The 26,479-nt window shown below is 48.3% G+C and overlaps 1 long non-coding RNA gene across 17 annotated transcripts in view; it reads right to left on the minus strand.

Annotated features, from left to right (window-relative positions):
* LOC106505220 overlaps nucleotides 1-25,166 on the minus strand; it is a 72,912-nt gene extending 47,746 nt beyond the window's left edge. For 13 of the 17 annotated variants that reach the window (XR_002336461.1, XR_002336459.1, XR_002336460.1 and 10 more), the window contains exons 1-4: nucleotides 24,879-24,970; nucleotides 24,472-24,591; nucleotides 23,161-23,274; nucleotides 22,905-23,047 (exon numbers count right to left, since the gene is read on the minus strand). This is a non-coding gene — a long non-coding RNA (uncharacterized LOC106505220). Of the gene's footprint in view, nucleotides 1-22,904; nucleotides 23,048-23,160; nucleotides 23,275-24,471; nucleotides 24,592-24,878 lie in introns of all 17 variants that reach the window. The other 4 variants (XR_002336453.1, XR_001299410.2, XR_002336463.1 and 1 more) reach the window with 1 other exon arrangement.

Raw genomic sequence — 26,479 nt, forward strand, 5'->3', positions numbered from 1 at the left:
CCGCTTGGCTTTTCCGGCTCCTGACAAGCCTTGTTTTTATTTGATGGGTTAAAACTTCCCTTGGCCGTAGGGCCGATGCCCTCATAGAGGGAAAAATAATGGTTAAAATATATTTTCCACTTGGGGTGTAGCTTCTACCGCTGTTGGTGATCAAGGCGCCCCCTCACTGGACACATCATCCAAACAAAACCCTCCAACTTCTTGAAATTATCACTGTCACCGTCATTGTCAATCATCAGGCAAAAGTCAGCAAAACTAGTAGACACGCCGGACTCAGAACAAAAATCAACTACCATGAGATTAAATCAACTGCTAAATATGAATTTATGGCTTTTGCCTGGCTAATTGCTGGCTTTTAATCTTTGTTTTTCAGATAGAGAAGCTCTTCCCCCAGGCACTTATGCTTTACGACAATTGGTAATTTACAGCTTTGCGTTAAACTTGTTTTTCTACCTGATCGATCCTTCTCAGAAACTGGGGACACGTGGGTTCTGTGAGCTTGGAGCTTAACCTCCCCCTGACCCCACACTGCAGGACACGCACGCCACTGCCCCCCGCCCCAAGCGGGGAGCCAGGCAGACATCACCCGCTGTCTCCTGTCATCTCCAGCTGAGGAGTTCCAGGGTGGCAGAACTTTGGCCCAGCAAAGGAAGCCATCGACAAAAAGATGAACTACTCAATGGGACAAAGTATCTGCATAATAGTATGACCCAGGGGTCAAACAACCTGATTTTAAAGTGAGCAGAAAATTTGAATATTTTTTTCAAAGTACTGAGAGCTAACAGGCACATGAAAAGATACTCACTGCTCATCACCAGGGAAAAAACTCAAAACCACAATGAGGTATCACCTCGCACCCGTCAGGATGAGATCCGAGAGATTAAGCGCCGGTGAGGTTGCGGACAAGGGGGAACCGGGCCCACGGGGGAGAACGTCCCCGCACAGCCCCCGTGGCAAACAGCATGGAGGTTCCTCCAAAAACAGAAAACAGAGCCACCCTGTGATCAGGAGTTCCCGTCGTGGCTCAGTGGCTAAGAACTCAGCTAGTATCCATGAGGATGGGGGTTCAATCCGTGCCTCAGTGGGTTAAGGATCCAGCTTTGCCTCACACTGTGGTGTAGACGCAGATGCGGCTCACATCCAGTGTTGCTGGGTGTAGGTCAGCAGCTGCAGCTCTGATTTGAACCCTAGCCTGGGAACTGCCATATTCCACAGGCGTGCGGCCCTAAGGAAAAGAAAAACTATGACCCTCTGATCCAGCAATCCCGCTCCTGGGCGTTTATCTGAAGAATAAGTTAAAACTAAGTCGAAAAGACACAGGCACCACTTTGTTTACTGTAGCATAATTTATAATAGCCGAGACTTGGAAGCAACCTAAGGGGTCTATGGATTTTAAAAGACTGGCATATATACACAGGAATATTGCTCAGCCACAAAAAGAATGAGCACGTGCCATTTTCAACATGGGTGGACCCTGAAGACATCATGCTAAGTAAAATTACCCAGCCACCAAACAAGTATGCATGATCTCATACAAAAAAAAAATAATAATAAGACAACATAAGGTAAGACGATATTATAAAAGTGAGCATGAAACCAGAAACAACTCAGAGCACTGCGGCGGCTGGCAAAAGCAGGTGTGGGCAGACAGCAGCATGGGTGGAGTGGACCACAAGGTACAGGCCTGCAGTGACGAGTCCGAGGATAAACTGTGCCGTGCAGTGGAGGCTGCGAGGCGGGTCTTACGATTCTCTTTGCGAGAAAGTAACTTGGCACTCTGGGGGGCTGCACGCCGCCCACCGCGGTCACTCCGCGACGCGTACACACCTGACAGCAGTCCGTCAGCTACACCCCAGAGGCCAACACCGATGCTGACCACCAGTTAGGGAGAACTCATCATGCAGAACATACATTTCAGGCACAAATTTATGAACTTCAAACTCATTCCTAATTGTTTAAGGGAAATTTTATTAATAACTTATGAAAAATGGCCCAAAGCTATAAAATATAGAAGTTAATGATTGAATAAAACCACAATCTATAAACTTTTAGAATTAAACTGATTTAGTAAAAATTGATGGATACAATATGAATAAAAATAAGTACTTTTTTATGCCTGTCAGAATTTAGAAAGCAATACCACTTAGAAAATAAAACAAGGAGGACCGCTGACATTCTTAAAAGTAGTAACTGTCATACAGACTATACCAACATTTTGTGTCGTTAAAGTGGACTAAAGACATTTTAATGCAGGACTACCTTTCCTACAGTTTATAAATTTAATATGTTTCCATGAAAATTTCAAAGAACTTTGAAGAATCTAGACTAGCTCATATTCAAGTTTAAGCAGCATGATAAATGCTCATGATCAGTAAAGACTTCTGAAGAATGGGTGTTGGATAAAACATTTTCAAATGTAGATCCAGACTTACTTTCAGTCTATAGCCATGCAGAGAGTATAGCAGTATAGAAAAAAATGGAAGAACACCCCACAATCTTGTCCAGGAAGACTACAAAGAAGTGCTTTGTGTCTCGGTAAAGCGTGAACTATAATTGCTATCAGGACAGGTGGTTATTCACGTTAGAACATTAAATTGGGTGTCAATTACCGACTGTTTCAAAGACCACTGTCAGGTACAGTAAAAGCATATAAAGTATTTACAGACTTAACAGAGGACATGATACTATATATAGAAAATCCTAAGGACCCCACATAAAAACTACCTGATCAACAAATTCAGCAAAGTAGCAGGATACAAGACTAACATTCAGAAATCACATTTCTGTATACTAACAATAAAATATTAGGAAAGGAATACAGGAATACAGTACCTTTTAAAAATCACACCCCCACAAAAAAAAAAAAAATCACACCTGGAAATAAACCTGACCAAGAGGGTGAAAGCCTTATATGCTGAGAACTATGAAACATTAATCAAGGAAATTAAAGAGGATTCAAAGTGGAAAGATATTCCATGCTCCTGAGAAAAATTACTATTGTAAAAATGGCCATACTATCCAAAGAAATCTACACACTAAATGCAATCCCCATCAAACTGCCCAAGACATTTTTAACAGAACTACACCAACCCACCCAAAATTTCATATGGAACCACAGAAGACCCAGAATTGCCAAAGCAATCCTGAGGAACAAAAACCAAGCAAAACTCTTCCAGATTTCAGCCAATATGACAAAGCCACAGTCATCAAAACAATGTGGTACTGGTACCAAAACAGTCAGACCAATGGAACAGAATAGAGAACCCAGAAATCAACCCAGACACCTATGGTCAATCTTTGACAAAGGAGGCAAGAATATATAACGGGAAGAAGACAGTCTTTTCAGCAAGTGGTGTTGGGAAACCTGGACAGTCACATGTAAATCAATGAAACTGGAACACACCCTCAGACCACACACAAAAATAAACTCGATATGGCTTAAAGACAAACGTAAGACACCAAACTCCTAGAGGAGAACAGAGGCAAAACATTCTGACATCAACCTTACAAATAGTTTCTTAGTCCCCCAAGGCAACAGAAATTAAAGCAAAAATAAACCAATGGGACCTAAATCAAACTGACAAGCTTTTGCACAGCAAAGGAAACCAAAAAGAAAACAAAAGACAACCTACAAACCTACAGAATGGGAGAATAGTTTCAAATGATGCAACTGACAAGGGCTTAATCTCTAAAATATACAAACGTATACAACTCAACAGCAAAAAGCCAAACCCAATTGAAAAACGGGCAAAAGACCTGAATAGACATTTTTCCAAAGAAGATATACAGATGGCCAACAAGCACATGAAAAAATGCTCAATACCACTGATTATTAGAAAAGTGCAAATCAAAACTAAAAGGTACCACACCTCACACCAGTCAGAATGGCTATTATTAATAAGTCCACAAATAAATGCTGGAGAGGGTGTGGAGAAAAGGGAACCCTTCTGCACTGCTGATGGGAATGTAAGTTGGTACAACCACTATGGAAACAGTATGGAGGTACCTTAGAAAACTATACATAGAATTACCATATGACCCAGAAGTCCCACTCTTGGGCATATATCTGGATAAAACTTTCCTTGAAAAAGACACATGCACCTGCATGTTCACTACAGCACTATTCACAATAGCCAAGGCATAGAAACAACCAAAATGTCCATTAAAAGATGAATGGATTAAGATGTGGTAAATATACACAATGGAATACTATTCAGCCATAAAAAAGAACAAAATAACACCATTTGCAGCAACATGGAACTAGAGACTCTCACACTAAGTAAGAGAGACAAATACCAAAAGATATCACTTATATCTGGCATCAAATAACCCTTTCCACAGAAAAGGAACTCATGGACTTGGAGAATACTTGCGGTTGCCAAGGGGGGAGGGAGTGGGATGGACTTGGAATCTGGGGTTAACAGATGCAAACTCTTGCCTTTGGAATGGATAAGCAATGAGTTCCTGCTGTACAGTGCTGGGAACTATATCTAGTCACTTATGATGGAGCATGAGAATGTGACAAAAAGAAAGTATACATGTATGTGTGACTGGGTCACCTTGCTGCACAGTAGAAAATTGACAGAACACTGTAAACCAACTGATGGAGAAAATAAAAACTAAAAAAACCTTAATGTTAAATATAAACCAAGTCCCGACGTATCAATGAAATTGTAAAAATCTTCCGCCACTGGAATGTAAAAAGATGAGGAAAATAAATTACCACACGTGTTCAAGTACGAATGGAAGCAGTAAAGTAACGCCGCTGTCTGTCCATCACACGGTTCTGATGTCTCGGTCTTGACAGGAACGATGTGCAAGGTCAAGACACCAAGAGCCGCTCTCGCTACCGAGAAAGTCTGCGGTCACGGCCGCTCCCACGCCAGGGTGGAAACCTTGACACAGATGCACTCTGACAGCGGTCAGGGGCTTCGGAGTAGAGCTACAACCAAGTCGGTCCAGAAGAGGCGTCACTAGAAAGACTCTGCAAGGAAATACCGAGAGGAAGACACAAGAAATCACCCTGGCCCGAAAGAATAAGGCAGGTAAGAACAGTGAACACTGCAAGATGTCTATGATTCGGGGAAAGGAAATCTGAAGTTAACACATTAACACTTAGAAGCACTCAGAAGTACAGGAATTCTCTATGTGAGCACACAGCCTTTTGTTTTTTTTTTTTTTTTTGGTCTCATGGGCCGCATCTGCAGCATATGGAAGTTTCCAGGTTAGAGGTCGAACCGTAGCTACGGCTGCCAGCCTACACCAGAGCCACACCAACACGGGATCTGAGCCGCACCCACGACCTACTCCATAGTTCATGGCAACGCCAGATCCTTAACCCACTGAGCGAGGCCAGGGATCGAACCCTTGTCCTCATGGATACTAGTTGGGTTCGTTAACCACTGAACCACGATGGGAACTCCCAGCATTTTTATCTTATAATCCTGCAGCCCACTTAAAGGCTCAACCAGGGAGAAACAGTAGTCTACCAGGCCACAGTATTTTAAAGCACAAAACGCAGAATGCATACCAACACTGCCACTGCAACACTGCTGTATTTTAAAAACTACAGACCCAGAATTTCAGACGACATGCTGCTACTAGACTACGATCCTTTTTTGCATATCGAAATATAAGTTTAGATAAAATGAGACTTTAGGCACTTGAGAACTGCATAATGCACATAATTAAAGGGTTTTACAACATTCTAATGAACTTAACATCCTTAATAGGAGTTTTAAAAGTTTAAACCTACTCAAACACACTTTTTAGCTTTTATTTCATGGCTGTTCCTGTGGCGTATGGCCATTTCCAGGCCAGGGACTGACTGACATGCTGGATCCTTTAACCCACTGCACTAGGCTGGGATCAAACCTGCACTTCAACAGCCACCTGAGCCACTGCAGTTGGCTTCTTAACCCACTGCACCACAGCAGAACACGCCAGTTTTATAGCCCGTCAGCTTCCAAGGGAAAAAGCAAGAACACCTACCAGTGCAAGAGAGTCGTCCCGATCAACAGCTCTTCTAACGTCAACACTCACACATGGACGCGGGCACACGAGACGCACCCGTGTTTGCGTTGAGGTGCAGATGCAGGAAGGGACTAGTGGGGTACCTACTGAGCACCCCTCACTGGAGATGTTACTGCAGCGTCAGTATCAGTACTCTGAGCAACTTACCGTGTTTTACTAAGGACAATTCTAGATTAAGATGGTGGAAACGGAGTCCCTGCATCTAAGCAATCCTCTCCCCAGATCCTCGGTGCTAAAGCCACTCAGAACGATAGAAAACCACGAAGATGGGACCAGACAGCAGGAAGCCTGAAGTCATTAGATCTGGCAAATAGACCAACAGAAGCCCACCCAGCAGAGCCAACCAGGACCCCCAAGCCCGCAGTGAGGAAAACCAAGCCCGGCTTTAAGTGCGGATTCGATTCGCGGAGCCGCTCAGGGGCGCGTCGCCCCACTGGGATGGGATGAGCACGCGTTAAACCGGAGCTGGACGGCGGGGTTCCATTCCGCGCGTCACCTCGGCTGGACAGAGGGAACATCTGGCCGAACGTGACCGGGACGTGGCGGAGCGTTTCGGACGAAATGAGCACTCGGGTCAGGAGACGCGGTAAAGCCCATCGCCCTCCGCGGCACGGGCGGCAGGCCCTCTTCTACCGGCAGGTCAGCAGGACAAAGCCTGCCCGGCCCAGGGACCCAGGACATGACGTGGCCCTCTCCCCCATCCGGGACTCAGACCCCAAGAGCCCACCGTCTGTCGTCCATCTGCTTCTCGTACGCACACCCTGTAGCCCTGTTGCTACTTCTGTTTGCACATCCCAACGCTGTGTCGCTACACCCCTGTACACACACCCTGTGGTCCTGTCCCTATGCCCCGTACCGACATCCCACACTTGTGTTCCGCTGGAGAGCCCCGACTCCCAAGTGCCTGGAATCTTGCGAAGCAGTTAAATCCCCAGGTTGTTTACAACAGCTCCAGGCTCTGGGTGACCGTCCCTTCCTTCGCGTCACCCGTCTGCAGGTTTATTCTGTGTGGAGGGTGACAGGTTCTCAAGACTGGAAACCAGACACAGTTGAGGGCACGGCTATCACTCTTCAAAGAGAAGCAGGCCCACACCACGCACTGGAGGCGCCCCACAGTATCTGCCAACCTAGCTCCTGGAGCCGTGCAATGGGTGCAACCTTTCAGGAACTAGCTGAGCCTCTCATGAGGCACCTGCACTCCACGAAGAGAGACGTAAAGGTTCTGGCCATGACGTCATCTTGAGCTTAAGCTCACTACTGAGCAACCCAATCTTCTCAGAACTTCTAAGTTTATTACACTGTTCTCATTTGTAAACAGTTAACAGCCTGATGAGGTAAGTATGACACCAGTTTTTAGACATTAAAATTAAAGACTACAAGGAAAAAGAAATACCATCAAAGTCTCCAGAGTGGGAGTTCCCATTGTGGCTCAGCAAGTTAGGAATCCCACATCCTCATGGAGACTGTTGGTTTGAGCCCTGGCCTCGATCAGTGGGTTAAGGATCCAGTGTTGCCATGAGCTGTGGCGTGGATCACAGAGGCGCTTGGATCTGGCATGACTGTTGTGCAGGCTGGCAGCTGCAGCTTGGACTCAACCTCTAGCCCATATGCCACAGGCGTAGCCGTAAAAAAACACTAAGGGTGATGACAAGTTACTGTTTTCAGGAGGTTAAGAACAATGCTTCAGGAAACATGCTGAAAAGCTTTTAATGTTATAACACCACCTCAATAGAAAAATTATAAAAAGATATAGTTGAACTCTTCCATAAAAGTAGATGATAAACAGATGGCAAAGAAATATGAAGGACTAATCCTAAGAGTCCCACACCTGAATGATATTGGACATTTCTGAGAAAAAATTTAAAAGGGGGACGGAATCAACTAAACCATCCAGAGTCCTGAGAATGAAGCAGCATTTTCTAAGTCGAAAGGACCCACCCAAGCCACAACTGGCCCCACGCATGACACCTCTCGTCGTAAGATAGGAGTTAGATCCTAAGATTTCTCAGGAGTTCCTTTTGTGGCTCAGCAGAAACAAATCCTCTTAGTATCCACGAGGATGCCGGTTTGATCCCTGGCCTCGCCTAGTGGGTTAAGGATCTGGTGTTGCCATGAGCTGTGGCTCGGATCCCGCATTGCTGTGCCTGTGGCATAGGCTGCCAGCGACAGCTCCATTTGAGCACTAGTCTGGGAACTTCCATATGCTGCACATGCAGCCCTAAAAAGCAAAAGAAAGATTTCTCAACAGCAGCACCAGAGGTCGGAGACAGGATTTCATACACCACAGGATAATTTTTAACTTTAAATTCTATCCCCAAATTATTAGTCAAGTGAGAGAAAGGCACTGTTAATTTATGATTTTAACTAAAGACCCTTATTCCCCTTATGCGTTTTGTCAAAAGCTACCTGAGGATGTGCTTCACCAAAACAAGGGCATAAACCAAGAAATATACAAGGTTCACAGCAAACAAAATATAGGAAGGAGACAAACAGAACAGAGATGATGAAGGAAACTGACTGCCACGGACAAAACACAGGGGCGCAGGTACCCCAAATCTGAGGAAAACAAGGTCTTCCGGCAGCCACACTGCAGTGACTGCCTCCGTGACTGTTTTGGCCCGGCGATAACTGGAAATTACAGCAAAACGGGACCATCATTTTGATCAGAACTCTTTGACTGGGCTGTGCCTGACGGACCTAGGGTCTCAGTGGTTACCCTGCAGTGGTGTCACTTCCTCAGCAACTCTCAGGAAGAGCATTCCGATCGCCAAGGAACACGGGCTCTGCTCAGGCTGCACACACACAGTCGCTGAGAGAACGTCCCGACTTAACATTGGCTCTCTAGGGAGGGAAACGGTGGCTGCTGGAATAGGTTATGAAACAATTACATTTTTATGCGTTCTTATTTCTTCTGAATTATCATAAACATGATTTATTCAAATTGAATAACATTTTCTAAAGACATTAGCAGCACATGCAAATACAATTTGAGCCAGCAATTTTACTTCCAGGATTTTGTCTCATATTTATACACATTTTGATGATCTCTTTAGAAAGATTTGCATTGCAATATTGAGCTAGAAGAGTATCTAATGATCAAATGCTGGTTATTGAGAGACTAGTAGTGATAGATGGTAGGTAAAACTCTGCAGAAATGCCAAAGTATGAATACGCTGGTATTGGTAAATTTTTCCATATTCTTTAAAGAAAATCAAAGTTAAGAGCATATTACACGCTACCCTTTGTATAAAGTGAAAAGATTACATTTTCTGTATTGCTTAGATACACATAAAATGCATGTGAAAAAGAACATGTATGGTAAAGATTCTTGTTGCATTTCTTCTTGTATTGTTTACATTTTGAACACATGGTGTATAGCCCAAATTTACTTTAGAAGGTGAAGGAGAGCAAGAAATAACTGGGAAAATCAAACAGATGAGTGACCTAAGGAAACAGATTGTACAGAATCTAAGTTTTCAAAGAAAAGTATTTAAGAGGGTCTTGGAGGAGGGATGTTGTTTTGAAAGAATCTGAAAGAGAAACTAGTCAAGATTCAAAGCTTTTCAGGCAGATCAATGTCTAAGTGCATGGAAATGAATGCCCATGGAGCGTATCAACAGTGGAAATTCCAGGATGACAGGAGCAGCAGAGGAAATACAGCAGTAATTAAACTAAAGCTGAACATTCACATTGCACAAAAGAGGACTACCTGACATGGCCACGAATGGTCTGTATGTAAATGAAAGTTGGAGCCTAAAAGGGACCCACGTGGAACTTCAGGAATTCCATTATTTATGAACAGTATTTCCAAATGTAATCTTACAGAAGGATTTTTTAAGTTACTGGTGTCCTATATAGTTACTCCCATTATATATGTTGTTTTGCTTTTTTATAGTATTTAGTCTGTTGACCAAATGCAGGGACTGTCACATGTGTGACGTCGTGAAAGTGAGGGTTGGTGTGGCCATGACAATGTGCCCTGAATCTGTCCTATATCCCCTGACACACTTCACGCCCTCAACAATACTTTACAAGACATAACTAGTTCTGGTTCATGGACTCTGAAAAAAATTCACACTGTAAACATTTTTAATTACGCAGTCATTTGAAAATATCAGGCTTTGACATGATTATCTGCAGTATTAAAACACTAAATAAAAAAAATCATATCTACAAACAAAATACACTAAGCAGAGTAACTGCATTTATTTATGATGTAAAGTAAGTGATGTATGTAGTTCCTTCCAGATTGTTACATCATCTGACATTTAATGCATCTATTACCAGCTATTTTGCAAGATTCTGGGCCTATCAATAAAAAGCTTTTATTTTTAGGGAGGGCACATACGGACTGAAAGTGAAAGGATGGGCAAAGATAGTCCAGGCAAATGAAAGCCAAGAGAAAACTGGAGTAGCTGTATTAGACCAGAAGACTCATGAGAGACAGGTCATTACATAATGATGAAGGGGTCAATACCATGACAAAGCATCTGTCAATATGACACCCAACATGGATCACCTAACTATAAAGCAAATATTAACAGACCTAGGGAGAAACAGGTAAAAGTACAGTAACAGTAGGTAACTAACACCCCACTTACAACAGTAAATAGATCCAAACAAAAAAAAAAAATGAAGAAGATGCAGACTTAAAGGCTAGGCTAGACTGACTTCAGATATACAGAACATTCCATCCCAAAGCAACAGTATTGTCAAGGGCTCATGGAACATTTTGTGAGATAAATCGAAGACTCCTGGTTCTAAGACTGTAATATCAAATATCTTTTCTGACTACAATATATAACTAGCAATCAACCACAAGAAAACTGGTCAATTCACAAACCTGTTGAGATGCTACCAAGAAATCAGTGGGTCCAAATAGTCCAGAAAACTCAAACTCCCTTGGAACACAAGTACAAGATACCTCAAATCATGAGACGCAGCAGCAGCAGTTCCGCAGGGATATTTACAGCAATAACACGCCTACCTTGAGAAACACGTCTCAGCCTAGCTTTACATCTCAAGGAACCACCACAAGAGTAAAGAACCCCAAGTCAGAAGGAAGGAAATAAAGATCCGAGCGGAAGATAGAAACAACCTTTTCTACCGAAATTTTAGTCAAAGACTGGATTCTTTGAAAAGAGAAAATGGACAAACTTCACTAGACTTACCGAGAGGCCTCGAAGAGGAAGCGTCATCACAGGGAGACCACAAAGAAGTCAGTGGAACACCTGCTATCACTTGGAATCTAGAAGAAGGATACAAACTCATTTGCAGAACAGAAACAGGCTCAGACTTCGAAAATGTATGGTTACCAAAAGATACAGATTAGGGTGGGGAGAGATGGACTGGGGGTTGGGAATGGCATATGCAGACTCGGGTAAGTGGAGTGACCGGCCGACAGGACCTGCTGTACAGCACAGGGGACTCTATCCAATATCGTGATCATCTATGCGAAAATCTGGAAAAGGATGTGTGTCTATGCCTAAGTAACTGAGTCACCTTCTTGTCCAGCAGAAACTGCCACAGCATTGTACATCAACCATACTTCCATGAAACTTAAGGGAGAAGAGTAAGGAGACATTGCAACTGATACCACAGAGATACAAAGACTCCTCAGAGACTGTCATGAAGAATTACACACTCAAGTTGGACAGCCTAGAAGATACGGACATTATGTTTTAGAAACCTACAACCTTCCGAGACTGCATCATGAAGTGGAAAATCTGAATAGATGGATGAGCAGGAAGCTGGAATCAGTCATCAAAACACCTCCCAGAATCCAAGGACAGAAGGCTTCACTGCTGAACTCTACCAAATGCTAACAAAAATACATACCAGCTTATAGTTAAAATTCTTCCAAATGCTAGAATGGGAGGAAACACTCATTTCATGAGGCCAACATTACTCTGATACTAAAATCAGACACAGATACGACAAGAAAATTACAGGCCAACATCTGTAACGAACACAGATGCAGCAATCCTCCACGAAATAGTAGCCAACCAAATTCAATGGCACATTACGAGGCCTATACATCATCATCGAGTGAAAGTTATTCCAGGGTCAATATCCCCATCAGTGTGACAGGTACCACGTGACCAAAGTGAAGGAGCAGTCTCAGTAGACAGATTCGACAGATCCACCCACACCCATGGTAACGAGATCCCAACGATGTGGGTAGAGAGAATCCCCCACGTAACAGACCCACGGCCAGCCTCGCACTTGGATCGGGAACAAGACAAGGAAGCCCACTCTCTGCTTTTGTTCAGAGTATTCGACGTCCTCGCCAGTGCAACTTAAAAAGCCATCAAAACTGGAAAGGAAGAAGTGCAATCTGCAAAGGCTAACAGTTTTATGTATAATCCCCAAAGATGCCCAATTTAGTCAGAATTCAGGAAAGTTGCAGAACACAGAAAACACATTTCCACACGCTAGCCATGAACTATCGGCAACTAGGCCATCCCAGTTAAAACTGCATCAAAGAGTATCAAAGAATAAAACTTAGCCAAGGCAGTGAAAGACCTATATGTTGAAAACTACAAGGCATTAGTGAAAGAAACTGAACAGAAAGATTCTGTGCTCATGAACTAGAAAATTGTTTAAAGGTCCATACACATCAAACGACTGTGATTCAATATAATCCCGATCAAAATTCCAATGGCATTTTTCACAGAGGTCGACAATCCTAAAGTTTCTATGGAATCACCAATAACTAAATAGCTGAAGCATTCTTAAGAACAAAGCTGGAGGCATCAAACTCCCATACTTCCAACTACGTTACAAAACTTTAATGAAATGTGTTTCTGCTTTTATGCCAATGCCCATATCAGTGGAACAAAAGAGAACCCAGAAATAAACCAAGCAACTGATGACAGAGGAGCCAAGGATACAATATGAGGAAGACCTCTCTTCGATAAATGGTGCTGGAAACTGGGCAGCTACACACACACAGGAAACCAGCCGCGACCTTACTACACACGCAAATTCACACAAAGTGGATTAAAGAGGGAGTAAGCTCCTTGACATGGGTCTTGGCAGCAAAGATTTTTAAGTCTGACTTCAAAAGCAACAACAAAACAAAGTGGGACTAGTCGGAAAGGCTCCTACAAAGAAAAAAACCTACAGATGACCCATGAATAACCCGGGAAACGCAAGTCAAAACCGCATTGAGGCATCACCTCCCACCTGTTGGGATGGCCGTCACTAAAGCACAGGGACATGTGGCGTATTTCTGGTGGGGCCATTGGTGAAGGATCTGGTGGTGTCCCTGCAGCGGTTTGGATCCAGTCCCTAGCCCTGAACCTTCACATGCCACAGGCACGGCCAAACACACCAGGTGTCGGCAAAGATGCGAAGAAAGCCCTGGAGCCCTGTTAGTGGGGAACCTGAGTGGAGCCTCCACTGCGGGAGATGGATGGAGGCCTCGAAAGAGTCAAACACAGAACCCCCACGTGATCCCGCAAGTGCCCTCGTGAACACTTACCTTAGGATAAATGAAAATATTATCTTAAGACATCTGAACCGGAGTTCCAGTCGTGGCTCTGTGGTTAACAAACCCGACTAGCATCCATGAGATTGTGGGTTTGATCCTGGCCTTGCTCAGTGGGTTAAGGATCCAGTGTTGCAGTAAGCTGTGGTGTAGGCTGCAGACACGGCTGGGATCCCGTGCGGCTGTGAAGGTGGCCAGCAGCTAGAACTCCGAGTGGACCTCCAGCCTGGGAACCTCCATGTGCTGTGGGTGAAGCCCCAAAAGACACCTTGACCCAACACTGCATTGTTTAGAAGAACCAGGGCAGGAAGGCAACCCATGCCCAACAATGGACAGATGGACAAAGGAGGCCAGATCTAATGGGTTCTCCTCAACCATAAAAAGGAAGTCTGCTGCTTGGGATAAGAGATTTTCCTCGAGGGCGTCATGCCCAGTGAAATGAGACTCCACACTCCTTCACTTCTGTGTGGCATCTAAACCGCCCCTGGCTCACGTACCGGGAGTGGTTGGGTGGTTGGTGTCCGTGAAAGACCGGGGGTGGGGGGGGGGTAGGGCCATGGGCGAAGAGAGTCCGAAGGAAAGGACGCCTGCTCCCAGTCCTGGGTGTGCGGTGCACAGCAGACCGAGGTCACTCCGGGGCTGCTCATCTGAAAGCTGCAAAGACTAGATCCCATATGTCCTCAGCATGAGATAATGCGATCGTTTTGCAACACACAAAGCTAACGTGTCAGTTACATCCCCAAAAAGGAAGGCAGTACGGCAGGAAAACTTAAGGTCACACGTTAGCAGTGTGTACAAGCACAGTGGACCAGGTGTCTGTCAAGCGCTTGGTTCCGCGGAGGTGTGCGGCAGGGCACACGCACAGGTGAGAGGTGCGGCTGGTTTCCTCTGTCGAGTCACTGCTACACTGGGTTTCACAGAGCAGACCCCTCGGGCCAGCATCTCAACACGGGGTCACAGGTGCTGCAGAAGTTCAACACTCCCACGCGTGATGAAAAACGGAACCCACGTTTCCTCTCAGGTTTGAGGCACATGATACAACCAGCTTGAGAAAACGGACCAGGTGAATCGAGCTGGGGGAACACAGCCCAGACCCGTCCCCTGGGAGAGCGGGGACCAGAGCCCTGCAGGGGACGCCGTCACGCCCGTACTTTGTGCTGTTGTTCACACCTGCTTTTTCCACGGCAAAGCCTAATCCCCAAACGCCAGCGAAAGACACCAACAACACGAGGATTGTTGTCATAAATGGATCATCGTTGCCTCCATTGTCAGCATCAGTTCAGACAAATCATGTCTTATTCAAAGGGTAAAGTTACCCTTAGTGTGTAATGAATATTTGCAAAATAATTTAAAACAAGGTCTTAGTAACGTGTAATTTTCTCATTCATTGTGAACAAGTGGAATATCATCCCCGAAGAATTCCTCGGGGTCTGAGAAAGAAAATAAAACTGCTCATGCATGTTTTTAAGTTTTTTGATGGTTCCGTTGGTTATAAACTTCTAGAAGGATGAAGCAAGCATCTTAAAGATCAATGAACACCCCTAGAGACATCAGGAAGCTCAGATGGGGAAGTCTTATAAAGGAGCATCACTCGTCAAAGAACAGTGAACATTAAAATCTGTACATTATGGGAAAAAGACTGAAAATGGAAGCAAGTCCAAGAATGAAGGGCAGTGTTTTCCAGGATATGCACGCCCTGCCCCCACCCGTCCGGAGGAGCCGCAGGATAAAGCGCTCGTCATGCACCAAACCACCTAGCACTGTCTGAAGAGCAGCGAGCCCCTGCTGCGGAGCCAGGCTCGTCCAGAATTCGGGCACGTGCCTCGGATCCACCACCACTCGGCACCTGGAAATCGTGTCAGCAAGAGGTCTCTGTCCTTTCCAGCAGCTGTCAGAATGGTACGGACACAGCGGCCCTCACCGTCCCGGCAACAGCACTCTGACTCTGCAAGCTTCCACCCACCGCTTGACCAGGCTTAAGCACTGGCAGCATCTGAAACCACAGCCCGCCTCCCCGCCCCTTCAGCACTGGAGTCGGCAGGAGCCATGGAGAACCAGGTGTGGATCCAGTGCAAATTAACTGAAATATCACCTTAAACACTCCTGTGTGACTGAAGAGGTTTGTAAATAAGAACACTTCATTTTGACTGAGACTCTGACTCAAAGCAGGAAATTTCCCTGAACGCAACACGAGTTAAAAGCTTTTGGAAATTCCCATTGTTGAGAGCCCAATCAGTGTCCATGAGGACGAGCCCGGCGGCCTCAGTGAGTCAGGGGATCTGGTGTTGCCGTGAGCTGTGGTGTAAGGGTCTCAGGAGTGGCTTAGATCCCACATGGCTGTGGTGTAGGCCAGCAGCCATGGCTCCAATTCCACCCTTAGCCTGAAATTGCCATATATCACAGGTGGAGCCCTCAAGAAAAAAAGGCATTGAACAATCTTGGTAGCTAGAAAGCGGTATGTTCATAATTTACCAAAGTTCAGGGCCTGCTGGCCTGGCCGTCACCTTCCACAGTCGATTCCACGGTGCACGGAGTCAGGAGCCCAGGCACACAGCCCCTGAGCGCGTGTACGGATCCCTGGGGTCCTGGCTACCAAAGGGCCACATTCTTTCTCTTCGGTAGCAGAGAATGTGCAACAGCTGATTTGGAAGGAGCTGCCCCCCACGTCATCACCAAAAGAGCCGTGGTCTGAAATGCAAGATTCCTCAGTGCCTCGAAAACAAGATCTGAGCCTCAAGTCTTCCCTCCCCGATCGACTATAAATCGACAACAGCAAACCACAGCAGCCTAGATTTAGGGGAATCTTATCTCATTATCAAAATCCCTTTCATTTGCAGAGAGTTTCTTAGAGCCAATAAATACCTCTTACCCCTGACTTCCTAGGCTGTAAGAACAGATGAGCGAGAAGGGGAATGGGTTTGGTCCCATTAGGACACCGACATTAGTGGAGGAGCAATTATCAAAGTAATTGACTATTCTGGCACCAGGAGGGGGTCCCCTTCCCAAGGCCCGTCGGCTCCGAGGCAGCTCGGGTACCGCTCACCCTCTGCTGTGAGCCCATGTGTCGGGGCCTCATCTCCCTGCGATTCCGAGTGCAACCGAAACATCACGAAGGGGAGGCGGTGGCCGCCTGCCTTTTGCTGCTCATGCCCCTGCTCCGTCAGGAAGCGGAAACGAGGCAGCTGTCCCTCTGGGGACATAGGGCACCATGACCCCAGCGTCCAGCCAAGCTTTTAGTGTTGAGAGATTAACTCACAGGACATGGTTGACGGTTTCTTAGAGAGGTATCAGGGTTCGTCACTTTCCCCTCCCTTTCCATTCTTTTCCGTCAATAAAAGCAGCCTACACTTGAAATACTCCACCCCCTTAAAGACAGAATAGGTGCATGATTTAACATCCTTTGCACAGAAGACGCACCTAGTTTTTGCCATTTACAGACCCAGTTTACATCGGCACAGCCTCGTGGATGTTTGTTACACGCTTTGGTATATAGTTGACTCTACTACTTTGTTCAAATTGTCCCAGATTTGACCAGAGATTTTAGTGGCTGTGTCCCCGACATACTGTGTCCTCAATTTTTGTGCATTTCCTTTTTTTCCTGTTTCTTCCAGGCTCATTGTCTTCTCCCCCAAGTCCTAGGGTGAGGACTCTCTGGATCCTTTGATTAATGGTATCAGAAACCAAAGTCTAGGCACTGGATGGGTTCACAGCTGCCAAGATGTAGCTGCTTCCAGATCTTGTCAGCTGACAAAGTAATCTAATATCTGTATACAATTATCTAAGTCATTTTATATGTATCTACTTGTATCCACTTGAAATGCCTTCACACTGATGTCTCCAACTCCAATCCAGTTCCACCCAACAAAGCCTTTGTCTGCAATTTAACACCATAACAGTCCAAATCCCGGCCCCAGCCACCGTCTGCCATGCACGTACTAAACTGCTCATTTTTAGGACAGTGCTTAGGGGTTCAGAGCTGTGACCTGCATCCTTTATCGACTGGGTGCGGTGCCTCCGTGCAGCTCCCTCACCCTCATCTGACTCCACGCATTCCCGAAGTCACTTAAGTTGGTACCGTCCCTACCCTTTCAGCAAATTGCCTCACAGTTTGGATGTACATCTGCAGAAGCGTCTGTCCCTGTCTGCATTCCACTCGGATTCCTCCACCTAAGCTTGTTTTCAGTGTTTACACTTGAAGCATTTGCTAAGTTTCTCCAGATTTGACAAATGCGGAGCAGCCAGCAGGACAGTGAACGAGGGTGGCTCCCCCGTCCACAGTTTCTATGCCCAATTAGAACTGTTCAAAGAGGACTCCGGCGTGAAGGAGCACAGACGATTCTGAAACCTCGTACCCCTCGCCGACATGGAAAGTTTAACCAAATGCCTGCAATTTTAGTCTGAGGTTCTTGAGGAAAACAATGAGTCTTGGGAATCATTAGACCTGGAGAGGCCAGAAGGGGCAGCAAACGGCAATGCTCTGGACCACTCACTACCCTCACCCTAAATGGAGATGCACCTTCATATGGGAAGCAGCTGTCAGAGAAGTAGGAGCTACGTGTGCCTAGTACCCAAGAAGCCACAACATCTATTTTCTACCATTTTTTTACATTATCTAATGACACCCAGAGGCAGAGATTGTCGACACGAACGAGGCCAAACTCTTCTGTTAAAATACCAACTCTATCCATCAAGACTAGCTAAGAATAAATTTAGCCAAGGCAAAAGACCTATATACTGCCAACAGGACATTAATGACATAAATTTGAAGTTGCAAATGGAAAAACCATCCTGCGCTCATGGCTAAGAAAACTTGGTTAAAAATGACCCTAAATGGCCAAATTTAACCTTAGGAACAAAGTCGGAGGCATCACACTCCCCAGTTTCAAACTAAAGCTTTCGTCATAAAACAGTACAGTTGGACATTAAGAAAGACCACAGATTAACGAACAAAGAGCCCAGAAGCAAACAAACGCAGATACGGCCAATGAACTTAGAGGCGGCAAGCCTGTCCAGTGAGGAAAGGGCAGTCTCGGTACAAGGCACTGGCTCCCAGGGACGACTGGAGACGCTGTGCGTCCTTTCCTGGGCCTGTGGCCATCCGTATATTTTCTTTGGAAAGAACATCCATTCAAATCTTCTACCCATTTTCTTAATTGAGTTATATGAGCTGTGATGGACCTGGAGTATATTAGTGAAATAAGTGGTAATGACATAATATTTAACTTAGGTGTGTAATCTAACAAATGCATTTACCAAAACAGAAACATACTCCCACATGCAAAGCTAGTGGTTACTAGTGGGAAGAGGGACGGGGGAGGGGCGGATGGGCTATGAGTTGAGAGACACAAACTACTAGGTATAAAATAAACTAAGGATATATTATACCATGCAAGGAATAGAGCCAATATCTTAACTTTAAATGGAGTATAACCTGTATAAAAACTGCTATCCCTGAAACCAATGAAATACTATGCATCAAAAAGTGGACCACTATCTCACACGACACGCAAATATCAACTCAAAATGGATTCAAATCCCTTAGAAGCAGCAGTGAGCTTCCTGACATAGGTCTTTGGCAATGACTTCTCACTCCAAAGGCAAAAGAAAATAAAAAGCAAAATCAAGTGGACTACATAGCTTTTGCAAAGCAAACTGTCAACATGAAAAAGCAACCTACTGAATGGGAGAAAACATTTGCAAATCTAATAAGGGGTGAATATCCAAAGTATATGAAGCCGTCAATAGCAAAAACCCAAAGTCAATTTAAAAGATGGATCCAGGACCTGAACCGCCCCTTTTCCAAAGAAATACATACGGCCGATGGGCCCATGAAAAGCTGCTCAGCAACACTGACCATCAGGGAAATAGGAATCAAGCACCCGAGATCACCCAGGACCCTCGGGATGGCTGCTACCAAGGAGACGAGAGACACGTGCTGGTGAGAATCTTCCTGATGCAGCCCAGGGAACGCAGAATGGAGGGTCCCCCGAAAACAGTCCAACCCCCGAGTGAACCAGCAATTCCAATTCCGGATGTTTATCTGAAGGAACACACACACACACACTGGAGAGCATGTCCCACGTTCAGCACAGCATTACTTACAGCAGCTGAGACATGGGGACCACCTGAGCGTCCAGGAGTAAAATGCACTTGACAGGGGACTCGAAAAGCCTGGGTCTCAACTGCACGGCTGTATTTCACGAGGATCTTTCTCAGTATTTACTGTAGTACCACCCAACCCCCAGTCAGCCGAGTTCATGGATAATAAAATCTTGCTTTTGTGACATGAGTCGATCCTGGGGCATTATGCTAAGAGAAATTAAGGCAGGAAAAGATAGTGTAGGATTTCACCTGTACGCAGTTGATGCCGCACCCCCACCCCCAGAGAACAGACGAGAGGCTGCCAGAGGTGGGCGGGGTGGGGTGAAGGGGTCCAAAGGCACAAATGTCCTGAGTCCTGGGGGTGACAGCAGGCTGACCAGTTAACCGCTTCCTGTTCAAAGTCGCTAGGAAAGCCCATCTTGATTCCTCACACACAAAGCGCAGCTGAGTGTGAAGGATGTCACCTGGACCGGAGGCGGTTTCGAGCGCGACACCAACGCGAAATCGGTACGTCGTACACCTCAAACAGTGTCACAGATGTTTCAAAACGTCAAAACAAAAACACTACAAGATGTCAGTGGTGAGTCAGGGAGTTTGTCAGTTATTCTCTTACACGTCTATTTTACAAATAATTTTAAGACGAGCAGTTGTTGTGTTTTTAAGACAGTGAAAGCTGTTTTAACATCCTTTTAGGATGTTTACAAAGAAAAACCACAAAGACCTGGAAGCTTAAAAAGGATGACGAAAGGTTTACATGAACACTAGTGTGGAAATACCCACAGTCATCTCAGAAATGCAGGATTTAGGACAAAGAAAATCAGGGAAAAAAAATGGGATTCTAAAATTGTGAAGAGGTCAATTCCCAGGAGAAACGTCTTCAGCGACCAGACCGCATGAAGCGGAAACCTCTAGAAGAGGCCTGATGTGTTCATCATTACAGCTGGACGCACCGGCAACTCCAGCGACGGAGTGATTCCCAAACCAAAGATCGAGATGGTACCCAAGGTGGAGAACAGGAGTCGCCCCGACAGCTCTGCTGGTGGCTCTCCGTTATCGAGGAGCATCCTGGGTGGTTTGTTCCAACGAGGGCCCAAGCGTGTCTGTTTCCCAACCCTCACAGCCAGCGCTGCCCGCCGCCAGGGGATCCTGGAACAGAAACCGACCCGGTCCGCAGCCCGGCCTCCAGCACATTTGACGGCAAGCATCAAGCGAGTGCAGCCCGGTCCCGCCAGGCCGGTGCAGAGGAAGCCGCTGGAGGGACACTAGCACAGTGACTGCTGGCACTCCAGGCCCCACCGCGGACAACCGAGGCCTCGAGAGGAGGTGGCGGCCTCGGGGTCCGTGAATGACCGCGCAGGTGGGCCGCAAGTCTTTCCCCGACGGAGCCCCAGCAGCCACCCAGCGAAGAAGGCACAGCACAATGGCTGTGGGGCAACCCCCCGCCCCCCGAGTTCGCTCCTCTCCCAGTCAGGTGGCCTAGGGCGCAGCTACCAATGCCCACACCTTGCAGGGACACGTGTCTACAGTGAAAAGGTAACTGACCCACTTGCAAGATGCCAATTTTGTTACGGCGAGTATTCAAGCTCTTCCCACAGCAACTTGCAAGTGTGCAACAAAGTTGAAAACCCCCACCACGCCCATCAGCCCTGAGGTTTAGCCCTCAACACCCTCCAGCCAAGATCCTGGGGTTTCTCTCGACCCCAAAGCACTGCGGTCCTGTTTCCCGCGTCTGTGGCTTTGGCTCTAAGCAGCCACGTGAGGCAGTCATGCTTTCTGTGTTTTTCATCTCGAGACGCTGTTCCATGAGGTCAAATAGCCCCACGTACAAGAAAACCAAGTGGCTGCTCTACAAGGAGCCCGTGGAAGGAAAGGGGCGCCTGCGTCTGCAGAAGCAGCCAGGGGGCTGCCCTGGGTACCAAGTGGGGGGCTGTGATAGCGGAGCTTCCTCTTCTGCCTCACACATGTTTGCAGACACACAGAACCCCGCCTACATCCTCCGGCCTCTCTACCTTCTCACCTGGTGTTGTCTCACCCTGCATCCTGCCCGAGAAGCCAGCATTGCAGATGGGCCTCCTAGGAGCAGGTGGTTAAAAGGGGACAATGTGCAGTCACAAGACTAATAACTTGTGGGGACATGACACAGCCTGTTGACCAGAGCTAAGACCACCGCATTCTTGCAAAGGTGCTGGCCGAAATCTTAAATGTTCTCATCCCAAGAAAAAACTGTGCATGATAGATGTTAATTCAACTCACTGTGGTGATCTTTTTCCTATATATTCAAATACTGAATTACACTGTTCACCTTCAACTGACATTTCAATTTTACCTCCGTGGAAGACACTTCCATCCAGTTCCATAAATCGCCCACATCAAGCCAGGATTCTTTCTTCCCCCCACATCGTGCTCCCTCTGGAGCAGCAGCCAGGTCCAGGATAGACTGGACCCCTCTCCAGAACATAAGAGTCTGAGCCCCAGTCACCTGGCTGCACGCACTGCAGCATACACACCCCTACCAGGCGCCTCTCCCTTCCTGCACCCAGAAGAGCCCCTGGGGGTGCCAGTGCCTGTTTACCTAAAAGGGGGGTTTTCACACTTCCTGCATCTGTTCAGATACCCGGTAGCCAGAACCACTTTGGATTTCCAGTCTGCCATTGAGACCTGCTTCCAGTAGCACAAGTCCACCTGCATGTGCTCTTAGGTTATGTTTACACCCAGCAGTCGTACTTGGTTCTTTCGGCCCCATCACTTGACATCTTGCTTCTTTCTAGCAGTTTGTTCGCTTCGTACTTGCCTTTTCTTTTTGGTCTTTTTAGGGCCACACCCATGGCATATGCAGATTCCCAGGCTAGGGGTCTAATCAGAGCTATTGCTGCCGGCCTACACCAGAGCCACAGCAACACTGGATCCTTAACCCACTGAGTGAGACCAGGGATTGAACCCACAACCTCATGGTTCCTAGTCAGATTTGTTTCCACTGAGCCACGACGGGCTCAATGTGTCCTTTAAACTACACTGGACCAAGTTACCTGAATTTTCAAGGCTGAACTTAGGTGGTTTACCAGAATGGAAGCCTGTATGGCCAAGAGGGAAAACTCCATTCTATACCAGGGGCGGGTGAAGGGAAAGACATGAGTGGTCCTAGGATGAACTCCTAGGCCATCAGACCCATTCAGCTTGTTATGTCAAGCTTTTCTGAACAATTTAAATCCAAACCCTGCATGAGATGGTGCTTTGAGAGTTCACATGCAGAATCCAGCAAAGTTCTGTTAGCACATACCTGGCCTTCTTCCTGACCCACAGCCACAGGTGTGGGTCTCTCACCCCTGCATAGGCGACTCCAGTGTTCATTTGTGCTCTTTTGGGCCATTAAAAGCTAAACCCTGCAATCTTCAAGAGCCACACCTCAAGAGACAGCTGAAGCTTGAGGGAAAAAAAAAAAAAAAAATCACTACTGTTACTTTCTGCTTCGTGCTTTTTGCACGTGGAGATTTCCCTGTTTGTTCTGAGTCTGGTTGTTCATTTGAGAGACTCACTTTATCTGACGTTTCCAGGTGGTGGGTGATAGGAGACAATGTTTTCCCTGCTATATTGTCTTTCGACATGATTCTATTTTAAACTGGTGACATGTAAATGACTGCCCGGCAAATCTGTGAAAAAGACATTAGATGAGCTGGACGTCTTTAGTGTTTACATTTAAGTTAACCTGAAACAGTCTCTAGACTTCAGATTGAAGACTTGTTTCCACTAGACAAGTTACTTGCTGAAAACTTTCCAGTTTTAAAAACAGGCACGTGCAGAAACAGAAACCTCGTTCCCTGAGGGAGCCCCCAAGTTCAGACCTGGGTGGCTCTGCTTACTGGTCACACTCCCCAACGGTCTCCCCACGAGGAAAGGCTGCTTAAGATGCAAAAACAGGGAGCGCAGGGCGGAGAAGCCGGGTGGACAAGGGCTTAACCCAAGGGACGTCGCCTGCCTCCAGGGGCACCCCACTAACCCAGGTCCTGCCAAACTGCCTCAAAGCAACAGACACACCCCCCACCCAGGAGGGGCCTCTAGAGCTCCAGACCTGCTGGCCAGTGCCAGGAGAAACTTCGAGACAGTCGACGCCCAACGTTAGGCTGGAACCTGAACCAGGAAGGCCATTTTCCGGTACAACGAGGATGCGGAGCCCACGAGTGAGACCTGAACCTGACCGTGATTGTACTGAGAGCACGACGCAGCATGAACTCTGCTGCTCTTTTCGGTTATAAAAGTATCTTTCTGCTATTATTAGGGGTAAAGACGAAAAGCTCTTCCACTTAAAGCTGTTCAGACAAAAATCCCTCGCGGGGGGCGGGGGGCTTCTGCTTTAGCGACCTCACCTGGGGGCTGTTAAGGGGCTCATTTGCAGACTCACTGAGGACGGGATCTCATTCACCTGCGTGGAGTCGGCATCCCTGTTAAGGGCTCCGGGGCCAAACCCGTCTGCAGCCGCAGGTGCTACAGAGGCAGGGCCTGGGGCCTTGTGAAGTACGGGTCTTGCAGGGGAGGGGATGGCGAGTCCCCGGCTCTGAGCTGGAGGCACAGACTTGCTTTTAAAAATGGGGCATGGGGAGGAGATGCCAGAGGAGGTCGTGCTGACCACCCAGGCCTGGTCTGGACCCCACGGTGGAGCCAGGAGGCGAGACCTGGGTGCGCCCAGGTGTTTTTACTGGCATCTCACTCATCAGCTGCTGTTTACAACAGCTGCGGAGAAAGTACTGGAACCCAGTACTTGCCCGAGTAGCCTCAAGCCCGTCATCTCCCCTTTGCAATCGATAAAGGGCACAGCACAGGTGGGCAGGTGGGCAGGGACAGTGACCTACCTTTGGACTTCCAGTTTGAAATGAGGTTTGAGCCGCTGAAGAGCTGAGTGAGAAGGAAAACCAAGCCCGTCTGCCTCGAGGGTCTTTCACAGGCTGCGGCCTCTGCCCACAGTGCGTTTCCTAAATAAAGCACCTTTATGAAGACACCTCACGCTCTGATTCCAGGACGCATCTGCCCTCTCAGGGCCACCATGTGCCTGTGTGCCCTTCTGAGCAGCAACGACTAAAGTTGGGGACACAACTCCCCCCGGGCCGGGGAGGTGAAGGGCCCTCAGGGAGGCAGGGAACTGCCTTCAAGCTGCTGACCCTGCAGCAGGCTGAGCCCCTCCACCACCCACCCCTCTGGGGCCGCAGCTGCCACCCAGCACCTGGCCCCTGGGGTGGGGCTTCTGACACGGGCTTCTCACCATTCACAGGCCGCGAGCCGGAGAGAACCTCTCCTCCTCCGGCGTCTCCACCGCGGGCCAGGGTCCCCACCTCTTCCTCTGGTGTCTCCACGGCAGAGCGAGGTCTCCTCCTCCGGGGTCACCTCCTCCTCCTCCTCCTCCTCCTCCTCCTCCGGCATCTCCGCGGGGGGCCAGGGGGGGTCTCCTCCTTTGCCGTCACCACCACGGACGGAGGTCTCCTCCTCCTCCGGCGTCTCCACCGCAGGCCGGGTCTCCTCCTCCTCCGGCGTCTCCACCGCAGGCCGGGTCTCCTCCTCCTCCGGCGTCTCCACCGCAGGCCGGGTCTCCTCCTCCTCCGGCGTCTCCACCGCAGGCCGGGTCTCCTCCTCCTCCGGCGTCTCCACCGCAGGCCGGGTCTCCTCCTCCTCCGGCGTCTCCACCGCAGGCCGGGTCTCCTCCTCCTCCGGCGTCTCCACCGCAGGCCGGGTCTCCTCCTCCTCCGGCGTCTCCACCGCAGGCCGGGTCTCCTCCTCCTCCGGCGTCTCCACCGCAGGCCGGGTCTCCTCCTCCTCCGGCGTCTTCACCGCAGGCCGGGTCTCCTCCTCCTCCTCCTTCAGCGTCTCTACCACGGGCTGGGGTCTCCTCCTCCTCCTCCAGCGTCTCCACCGCAGGCCGGGCTCTCCTCCTCCTCCTCCAATGTCTCTACCGCAGGCCAGGGTCTCCTCCTCCTTCTCCTTTGCCGTCTCCACCACGGACCGAGGTCTCCTCCTCCTCCGGTGTCTTCACCGCAGGCCGGGTCTCCTCCTCTGGCGTCTCTACCGCTGGCCGGGCTCTCCTCCTCCTCCTCCAGCGTCTCTACCGCAGGCCGGGGTCTCCTCCTCCTTCTCCTTTGCCGTCTCCACCACGAACCGAGGTCTCCTCCTCCTCCTCCGGCGTCTTCACCGCAGGCCGGGTCTCCTCCTCCGGCGTCTTCACCGCAGGCCGGGTCTCCTCCTCCGGCGTCTTCACCGCAGGCCGGGTCTCCTCCTCCGGCGTCTTCACCGCAGGCTGGGGTCTCCTCCTCCTCCTTCAGCGTCTCTACCACGGGCTGGGGTCTCCTCCTCCTCCTCCAGCGTCTCTACTGCGGGCTGGGGTCTCCTCCTCCAGCGTCTCTACCACGGGCTGGGGTCTCCTCCTCCTCCTCCGGCGTCTTCACCGCAGGCCGGGTCTCCTCCTCCAGCGTCTTCACCGCAGGCCGGGTCTCCTCCTCCGGCGTCTTCACCGCAGGCCGGGTCTCCTCCTCCGGCGTCTTCACCGCAGGCCGGGTCTCCTCCTCCGGCGTCTTCACCGCAGGCCGGGTCTCCTCCTCCGGCGTCTTCACCGCTGGCTGGGGTCTCCTCCTCCTCCTCCAGCGTCTCTACCACGGGCTGGGGTCTCCTCCTCCTCCTCCAGCGTCTCTACTGCGGGCTGGGGTCTCCTCCTCCAGCGTCTCTACCACGGGCTGGGGTCTCCTCCTCCTCCTCCAGCGTCTCTACTGCGGGCTGGGGTCTCCTCCTCCAGCGTCTCTACCACGGGCTGGGGTCTCCTCCTTCTCCTCCAGCGTCTCTACCGCGGGCTGGGGTCTCCTCCTCCAGCGTCTCTAC

This window comes from Sus scrofa, chromosome 10 (assembly GCF_000003025.6).
Source record: "Sus scrofa isolate TJ Tabasco breed Duroc chromosome 10, Sscrofa11.1, whole genome shotgun sequence".
Classification (NCBI taxonomy): Eukaryota; Metazoa; Chordata; class Mammalia; order Artiodactyla; family Suidae; genus Sus; species Sus scrofa.